General features: G+C 46.6%; 1 long non-coding RNA gene across 1 annotated transcript; it reads right to left on the bottom strand.

The window, feature by feature from the left end:
• Window positions 1–1,409: 1,409 nt before the first annotated feature.
• Window positions 1,410–3,377, bottom strand: LOC125383696. Its single transcript, XR_007222862.1, has 3 exons — window positions 3,225–3,377; window positions 2,343–2,404; window positions 1,410–1,477 (listed from the first exon to the last, which is right to left on the bottom strand). It is a non-coding gene; the product is annotated as an uncharacterized LOC125383696 (long non-coding RNA).
• Window positions 3,378–10,746: the final 7,369 nt, after the last annotated feature.

The following is a 10,746-nucleotide window of genomic DNA, read 5'->3' on the forward strand; positions in this document are numbered from 1 at the left end:
TTTGCAGTATTATATACATGTACAATTTTTGTATATGTATATTTTTGTCATGATTGTGTAAATACCAAGGTGAGCGATACAGGCCCTTTGGGCCTATTGTTAACTTTGTATATGTAGTGTATGCATTTGGTTTTATATCGAGACAAAACTACCTTTGAAATGTACATGTATTTACTTGCTCATAACAAGTATGTGTTTACTTGAAAGTACCAAATACCGACCACAATAGCCAGTACATTTACATCAATGGCACCTATTGTGTCTTATCTTATTTGTATGTGTATATCTCTTTTAATACGTGTATATTGTTTTTTATCTGTTGTGTTGTAGATATGATTGTTTCAGGGTTTACGTTCATAGCATCTGGAAATAAGTATTGGCCATTGACAAACGCCGTAGCGTCTGTTGTCTGCACGGCTGACGCAGTCTGCTGCATCTTGGTAGTTTTCCTACTGATTTGTTTATTTAAAATTGTCTGTAAAAGGTAGGATACGCCTTGTAAAATGACAGGTATTTTATTAAAGAACTTTGGAAATGTTTATCATGTTTAACATTTGAACTGAGCATATTTATAGGTATGCATAACATATTCCACAATATTACAAATACGTTACTCGTGTTAGCAAATAGGAAAACAATGTTTTATACCATTTTACCTTGAGTCATATTACCATTAACGTGGAAAATTCATTAAGACAGACAGAGTGAAATAAGTGAAGGGTATTCATATAATATACTCAACAACAAAAGTTCCTGTGATTACATTATTTTAGTGTGTTTTTCAAATAAGTACAGTTTGGTTTTCAACTACTACAGAAAAGCATGCATTCCATGCAAAAGTTGACTTTTATGCAAGCCCCATGCATTTCACTACCCAAGAATGGGTATAAAAACATGTGCGTTAAAGGGAATCCATATGCATTGTTTAGCATCGTACTGACAACAACCATTTAGAAAAAACAACATAATTACGCAATTATTCAACATTACAATATGCCACGCCTGTCCGAAAATGAGCGTCCGCGGGCCATTGGTATGCTTGAAGCAGGATCGAGTCAACGGGATGTTACAAGACAACTTAACGTCCACAGAAACACCATTTGGTGTTCATGTCAACGTGGCAGGCCACGCGTAACCAATAATCGACAAGACAACTGGATTTGAACAACACACCTACGAATTCGATTCCAGCCAGCAACAGTGACTGCAAGACGCATCCCTGGCCTTAGACGAATATCTTCATTAACCGTACGTCGTCGCCTCAGATGTGCAGGGATTGTCGCCAGAAGACCCGCCAGACGTCCGATTTTGACAGGAAACCACCGTCAAGCACGTCTATAGTGATGCAGACAGCGTCTACTCTGGACGGCCATGCAGTGGGGACAAGTTCTATTCTCTGACGAGTCTCGTTTTCACCTCAGCAACAGTAGTTATTGTTTTTACGAGTATTCCCCATCGTCTAGTTTTAAATAAGAAGCTAAAAGGACAAAAAACAGTTGACTCTTATAACAGAAGCGAAGTCGCATTTCATAATAGTTCGTTTAAGCGGCATTCACCCTTCGACAATTTATACACATGTTGATTCATGTATAACAGTACAATAATAAATTCAAAATGACTTGGCATTGGTTGTTAATATTAACTTCAAACGCGTGTCGACAGTGTTCCGTCACTCGCTTCTACGTCACTAGGCCCCTTATTATGGGAAATCGCACAATGGACTCTCTTGGGTTTTGTCGCTTTATTTAAGAGAGTGTGTTACAGTCTTACTTTGTATCCCAGCCACAGAAGCGACTGTTTCCGTCATGGAAGTCGCCAACTAAAAGTCTTTTTGAGAAAACGTTTCTTTTTATTAGCGTTTACATTTAAAAACAACTTACAGTATGCTTACAAAGCTTGTTTCATGCTCGTACATCTGGATAATCTTTGTAAGAGTACATGGGCTTCTTGCATACGCACATTGCATTTTACATGATGACTTTGGTTTCATCTGGCTGTCCCAAACAATTAATAATGTTGTTTATTTATTTTAGTACTTTCACATGAAATGCCTCATCAGGAATGGCATTCAGATATTTACGGAAGTTCAAGACATGATACTTATCATCAAATCAAGTCCTTGTTTGAACCAGAATCTTATTTGTCAAACATACGGTACAGGAATTTTCGAAACATCATTGTTCGTTTCAGACTTGGCATGAATGATCTAAAAATAACAAACAAAAATTCATCTATTGAGAAATCCTTAAGGTCATGCCCATTTTGTTACATTATAATCGAAAATGAATACCGTTTTAGGTTTATTTTACCTACATATGAAAATGTAAGAAACAAGTACTTACCGCAGTAGTGTAGTGACCCTCTAGTACATCAGCCAGCTTTGTACATACCGTTGTATATGGACCTGTATACCAAAAAGCGAATTGATTGTTACCCCCACTACTAAAAGCATGTGATTTATATCCGCCTTTATTTAATAGCTTTGAAGCATTACACACAGGTAATTCAGTTTAAGATAAGTGGACCAACCCTTCATTTACAGCTGTCTAAGTGCACGGACGTGTGTGATAAGGCGTTATGGCGCACATAAATTCCATGTGTTGCAATAAACTCGTAAGTGATCGGAGTATGCTATCCAGTTCCTGTTTGGTTTACAAAGTAAAAGAAAGAAACAACAGATAGATAACTTCAAGGACCTAAATAAATACTTATTTATATGATCACCTGGTGTTTTGTTATTTTGATAGTTATATTACGCCGCACCTTAATAATCCAGCGGCATCACGCTCGGCTGTAATAATCCAATCTGGGCCAGACAAAACAAGTGGTTGATATCATGAGCAACTATCAATGTCGTTGGGGTACGAATTCAAGCAATCAACCAGCCTGACCACCCGATCAACAGTAGCAACCTAGCCGTCGTCTGTTCGGCCAAAGACCAGGTAGGTTTGGAAATGTGACAAGCATGGAATATACTTTTAGAAAAGGCAGTTGTCAACGTACGTTCTCTGTTGAGTTATGGTTAATAGTTGATAGTTCATAATTTATTTAGAGATATGACTTGTACAGAAATTTCGTATGTGGAAAGGGGTGTTGTCGCCTGTATTTACACATCTGACACAACAACAGTTCCAGCATCCCACAAGGACAATCTAGACATTAACGTCAAGTTCTCATTTTCTCAATGCTCAGAACAAGATAAACATAACTACAATAACACTTACCATTGTGTGAATAATTCAATGAATCTATAACAGAATCAAAACCACACACCAACACAACAGCGAAACTTGCAAATATTCTGCAACCACGCTCAACTCGGAAAGGGAACAAGAAGCTCAGTCTACCACGCATACTACACTGCGCAACAGACACGCTCAAAGACAAACTTGAAGTAAACTGCTCATAAACAGCCCACTACAAAGCTGCTGACACGCTCCTACACTGAACAAATATTAGTCACACTCGCCTCTTGGCCGAGGTGGACTGAAGACTTTGAAAGAGGGTGCAAGGAGTGAACATACCTAAACAAAGGAACAGACACGTTGACTTATAATGGGCCTGTGTCTGCGTTCATGTGTGCCATTGCAAACAGAGGCTAAAAAACAAGCTAAAACACATCAATATAAACAACCGCGATTGCCACACCACTCAGGCACACGTAAACAGATATCAGATTAATCTGACTATCAAAGGAAAGTACACATTATAAGATTGGAAATAAGTCTTAATACCTTAGCTGAAGGAAAGTGACATCAGGTTGAAAACGATTGTCGAAACAAACCCAATATCAAATGTTAGAAAGTTGACAGTGTGAATTTTGTATAAAACAGGTTTGTTGATTATATACGAGATGAAAATGCATAGCGGGTATAAAAACCGAGAAGTTGGATCTTAAAGCAACACAGCTCATAACAGTATCTATACACATTTTAAGGTTATTAGAAGAGTGAGTGAGTGAGTGAGTGAGTATGGTTTTACGCCGCTTTGAGCAATATTCCAGCAATATCACGGCGGGGGACACCAGAAATGGGTTATTAGAAGAACCGAGAGAGAGAGAGAGAGAGAGAGAGAGAGAGAGAGAGAGAGAGAGAGAGAGAGAGAGAGAGAGAGGACGCGGGTCGTTATTGCAAGAACGGTCGGTTGCAGCCGATTGACCATTGCCAGACTACTTCAGCGATGCCACCAGACTGGGAAGACAAGGGACAGGTCACCAGACTGGGAACACAAGGGACAGGTCAGCGATGCCACAAGACTGGGAACACAGGGGATAGGTCACCAGACTGGACACACAAGGGACAGGTCATCAGACTGGCAACACAAGGGACAGGTCACCAGACTGGGAACACAAGGGACAGGTCAGCGATGCCACAAGACTGGGAACACAGGGGATAGGTCACCAGACTGGACACACAAGGGACAGGTCACCAGACTGGACACACACGGGACAGGTCACCAGACTGGACACACAGAGGACAGGTCACCAGACTGGACACACAAGGGACAGGTCACCAGACTGGACACACAAGGGACAGGTCACCAGACTGGACACACAAGGGACAGGTCACCAGACTGGACACACAAGGGACAGGTCACCAGACTGGGAACACAAGGGACAGGTCACCAGACTGGACACACAAGGGACAGGTCACCAGACTGGACACACAGAGGACAGGTCACCAGACTGGACACACAAGGGACAGGTCACCAGACTGGGAACACAAGGGACAGGTCACCAGACTTGACACACAAGGGACAGGTCACCAGGCTGGACACACAAGGGACAGGTCACCAGACTGGGAACACAAGGGACAGGTCACCAGACTGGACACACAAGGGACAGGTCACCAGACTGGACACACAAGGGACAGGTCACCAGACTGGACACACAAGGGACAGGTCACCAGACTGGACACACAAGGGACAGGTCACCAGACTGGGAACACAAGGGACAGGTCACCAGACTGGACACACAAGGGACAGGTCACCAGACTGGGAACACAAGGGACAGGTCACCAGACTGGACACACAGAGGACAGGTCACCAGACTGGACACACAAGGGACAGGTCACCAGACTGGACACACAAGGGACAGGTCACCAGACTGGGAACACAAGGGACAGGTCACCAGACTGGACACACAGAGGACAGGTCACCAGACTGGACACACAAGGGACAGGTCACCAGACTGGACACACAAGGGACAGGTCACCAGACTGGACACACAAGGGACAGGTCACCAGACTGGACACACAAGGGACAGGTCACCAGACTGGACACACAAGGGACAGGTCACCAGACTGGGAACACAAGGGACAGGTCACCAGGCTGGACACACAAGGGACAGGTCACCAGACTGGACACACAAGGGACAGGTCACCAGACACAAGGGACAGGTCACCAGACACAAGGGACAGGTCACCAGACTGGACACACAAGGGACAGGTCAGCGATGCCACAAGACTGGGAACACAGGGGATAGGTCACCAGACTGGACACACAAGGGACAGGTCACCAGACTGGACACACAAGGGACAGGTCACCAGACTGGACACACAAGGGGCAGGTCACCAGACTGGACACACACGGGGCAGGTCACCAGACTGGACACACACGGGACAGGTCACCAGACTGGACACACAAGGGACAGGTCACCAGACTGGACACACAAGGGACAGGTCACCAGACTGGACACACAAGGGACAGGTCACCAGACTGGGAACACAAGGGACAGGTCACCAGACTGGACACACAAGGGACAGGTCACCAGACTGGACACACAAGGGACAGGTCACCAGACTGGGAACACAAGGGACAGGTCACCAGACTGGGAACACAAGGGACAGGTCAGCGATGCCACCAGACTGGGAACACAAGGGACAGGTCACCAGACTGGGAACACAAGGGACAGGTCAGACTCGACACACAAGGGACAGGTCAGCGATACCACAAAACTGGGAACACAAGGGACAGGTCACCAGACTGGGAACACAAGGGACAGGTCACCAGACTGGGAACACAAGGGACAGGTCACCAGACTGGGAACACAAGGGACAGGTCAGCGATGCACCAGACTGGGAACACACGGGTCAGGTCAGCGATGCCACCAGACTGGGAACACAAGGGACAGGTCACCAGACTGGGAACACAAGGGACAGGTCACCAGGCTGGACACACAAGGGACAGGTCACCAGACTGGACACACAAGGGACAGGTCACCAGACACAAGGGACAGGTCACCAGACACAAGGGACAGGTCACCAGACTGGACACACAAGGGACAGGTCAGCGATGCCACAAGACTGGGAACACAGGGGATAGGTCACCAGACTGGACACACAAGGGACAGGTCACCAGACTGGACACACAAGGGGCAGGTCACCAGACTGGACACACACGGGGCAGGTCACCAGACTGGACACACACGGGACAGGTCACCAGACTGGACACACAAGGGACAGGTCACCAGACTGGACACACAAGGGACAGGTCACCAGACTGGACACACAAGGGACAGGTCACCAGACTGGGAACACAAGGGACAGGTCACCAGACTGGACACACAAGGGACAGGTCACCAGACTGGACACACAAGGGACAGGTCACCAGACTGGACACACAAGGGACAGGTCACCAGACTGGGAACACAAGGGACAGGTCACCAGACTGGGAACACAAGGGACAGGTCAGCGATGCCACCAGACTGGGAACACAAGGGACAGGTCACCAGACTGGGAACACAAGGGACAGGTCAGACTCGACACACAAGGGACAGGTCAGCGATACCACAAAACTGGGAACACAAGGGACAGGTCACCAGACTGGGAACACAAGGGACAGGTCACCAGACTGGGAACACAAGGGACAGGTCACCAGACTGGGAACACAAGGGACAGGTCAGCGATGCACCAGACTGGGAACACACGGGTCAGGTCAGCGATGCCACCAGACTGGGAACACAAGGGACAGGTCACCAGACTGGGAACACAAGGGACAGGTCAGACTCGACACACAAGGGACAGGTCAGCGATACCACAAAACTGGGAACACAAGGGACAGGTCACCAGACTGGGAACACAAAAGACAGGTCTCCAGACTGGACACACAAGGGACAGGTCACCAGACTGGGAACACAAGGGACAGGTCACCAGACTGGGAACACAAGGGACAGGTCACCAGACTGGGAACACAAGGGACAGGTCAGACTCGACACACAAGGGACAGGTCAGCGATACCACAAAACTGGGAACACAAGGGACAGGTCACCAGACTGGGAACACAAAAGACAGGTCTCCAGACTGGACACACAAGGGACAGGTCACCAGACTGGGAACACAAGGGACAGGTCACCAGACTGGGAACACAAGGGACAGGTCTCCAGACTGGACACACAAGGGACAGGTCACCAGACTGGGAACACAAGGGACAGGTCACCAGACTGGACACACAAGGGACAGGTCACCAGACTGGGAACACAAGGGACAGGTCACCAGACTGGACACACAAGGGACAGGTCACCAGACTGGCAACACAAGGGACAGGTCACCAGACTGGCAACACAAGGGACAGGTCACCAGACTGGGAACACAAGGGACAGGTCACCAGACTGGACACACAAGGGACAGGTCACCAGACTGGACACACAAGGGACAGGTCACCAGACTGGACACACAAGGGACAGGTCACCAGACTGGGAACACAAGGGACAGGTCACCAGGCTGGACACACAAGGGACAGGTCACCAGACTGGACACACAAGGGACAGGTCACCAGACTGGACACACAAGGGACAGGTCACCAGACTGGACACACAAGGGACAGGTCACCAGACTGGGAACACAAGGGACAGGTCACCAGGCTGGACACACAAGGGACAGGTCACCAGACTGGGAACACAAGGGACAGGTCACCAGGCTGGACACACAAGGGACAGGTCACCAGACTGGGAACACAAGGGACAGGTCACCAGACTGGACACACAGAGGACAGGTCACCAGACTGGACACACAAGGGACAGGTCACCAGACTGGACACACAAGGGACAGGTCACCAGACTGGACACACAAGAGACAGGTCACCAGACTGGACACACAAGGGACAGGTCACCAGACACAAGGGACAGGTCACCAGACTGGACACACAAGGGACAGGTCTCCAGACTGGACACACAAGGGACAGGTCACCAGACACAAGGGACAGGTCACCAGACTGGACACACAAGGGACAGGTCACCAGACTGGACACACAAGGGACAGGTCACCAGACTGGACACACAAGGGACAGGTCACCAGACTGGGAACACAAGGGACAGGTCACCAGACTGGACACACAAGGGACAGGTCACCAGACTAGGAACACAAGGGACAGGTCACCAGACTGGACACACAAGGGACAGGTCACCAGACTGGGAACACAAGGGACAGGCTACGAAGCGGTAGACCATGTGACCACACCACAGGAAGTCCGCCATCTGCGCATGTTACTGCGCTTACCGACGGTCACGTCACTGGCATTGACGAGAACACCACATAAGCAGACACACGGTGTAAGGGACGATTACCTGCTGCAGGAATTCAAAGTTTTCAAAACGTTGTAAAAGGTAGACATGTGGAGGACATTCGACGCATCGCTTGGCAAAATGATGTCTATGAATGTTAGAACCTGCGATTAAGTACACATTTTGCGTTACGTCAAAATAGGTTGACGTCATGACGCTATTCAAATTACCTCCCATGTGAACTAGCGTATCCTTGGTCACATCGTTCTTTCACTACCAGCAAGTCCAGATCAATATCGATTGGTGAAATATTTTAATTAAACGTATGGACTAATTTAATATTATTCCGAGGGAAGACATATAGCAAGGGGATATCAACCATGTCTCATTCCACGGGGTTTTTCCCAACATATTCACACCATTGTGCCACATCAGCCACAAAGTTGGCGGGCGTTGGTTCTCGAGGCCTAGGAATTATGTCTCTGGACACCGGAATGGGCAATGTTTGAAGAGCACTATGTCCACATGTGCATCGGTTGCTTGGTGTAGTTAGCAGCATAAAATTTACTGCAGTCAAATAAACAGAACGCGGTTGCTCTTCCTCGGCCATATCCCGTCCCAGGCCGTCGATTCACATCGATGACGGTGTCAGCCTACAATCATTAATGGTGGAAATAGAGTTGTAATATTTGCAACACAAAACACATCAAGTCACAATAACCAGCGACACCAAACGTCGGCTATATGTACATGTGTCAGCTCGGCCCCACAATGCACTTGTGGAAAGAGCAGAGTCACAATTATTACACAAGATAACTTTGAACAGAGGATTAACACGGCGCAAAGAATTTTTTGTAGCATACCTACCTTTTGATGCAAGTACCTATATTGTAATTTACATGTGGCACCTTCAGAATCATGAATAAGAATATTGCAAATTTCAGTTTAAATATTTATGTAATATTAAAGAGAACAAACAGATTATGATAACAAAACCAGTAAAATGGTTTCACAACAATGACTTCCTGAAACATTTGTTATTGTTTTCAAGGAACAAGGGGTATTAGGTTGACACAATCATAGTGGTATTCATGATACTGTTGACATTGATATATCTACAGTGGTCAAATTCTTCATATTTTGTCATATATATTCTTTTCAAATTAATAGCTACATTGTTGTAATATTATTTTATAATGGTTGGTTTGTTTGTTGTTTAAGGCCGCACTCAGCAATATTACAGCTATATGACGGCGGTTTGTAAATAATCGCGTCTGGACCAGACAATCCAGTGATTGATATCATGAGCATCGATCCATGGAATTTGGATCGATGACATGCTTCAACCAAGTCAGCGAGCCTGACCACCCGATCCCGTCTCGACAGAAAAACCCGCTTCATGGAAATGGTTCAACGTTTCACCGCAGCGAAATGCTGTATGGGGAAATTGGTCTGATAGAGCTGGACTGGTACCCTTCTCTTCGCCTTCAAGCGGCTGCAGGCGAGCAGCTGAAGCGCTCTAGGCCAGGTAAACCAGTCTAGGACAAGGCGTGTCTCCCTCTTATGACTGTTGCTGAATAACATTAACAAACACTATGTAATAATTTATTCTTAAAAATGTTTTAAAAATATTTTCATGTTTATTTATGTATTTCGTTATCATTATACTTACACTCTGAAAAACACGCACAGGTGGTATGTAGTTCATTGAACCTGACGACACAAAAAAATCCGGTATATAAATTGGATATATGTTATTGGAAAATGTTGGTGGCCTGATATTCGACAAACGGTGCGTAAAAACGCAGCCATTGTCGATTTGCAATGTCTTAAACGACGTTGTTTTCACACTTGTTCAAAAATGTCATGGAGTAAAAAACACTAATGCAAAATGCTCGTGCAAGTTATGGCATTCGTAACTCGTGGTAGTGGTTATAAAAAGGAACGCATAAGCCAATAATTTGTCGTTCAATTGTCAACATTTTTCAAGTTCTTAAATAACGAGACTCCGCGCTGTCGTTCGGAACATCGCCATAAGACGTATCCAAAGATTGAACTCCTCTGTTGCACGCCACTTCAACGTCCTCCACAGCACCATTTATGACCGATACACACAGTTCAATTCCACTCATGGGCGGATACAGAGGGGGGCGGGGGTGGGGGTGGGGGTGTCTGCGGGGGTGCGCACCCCCCCTTTATAATTCGAAAATGCGGGGGTGCGCACCCCCCCACCCCCCTTTATATTTCGA

The sequence above is a fragment of the Haliotis rufescens genome, unplaced genomic scaffold (assembly GCF_023055435.1).
Source record: "Haliotis rufescens isolate VD_foot unplaced genomic scaffold, xgHalRufe1.0.p SCAF_26, whole genome shotgun sequence".
Lineage (NCBI taxonomy): Eukaryota > Metazoa > Mollusca > Gastropoda > Lepetellida > Haliotidae > Haliotis > Haliotis rufescens.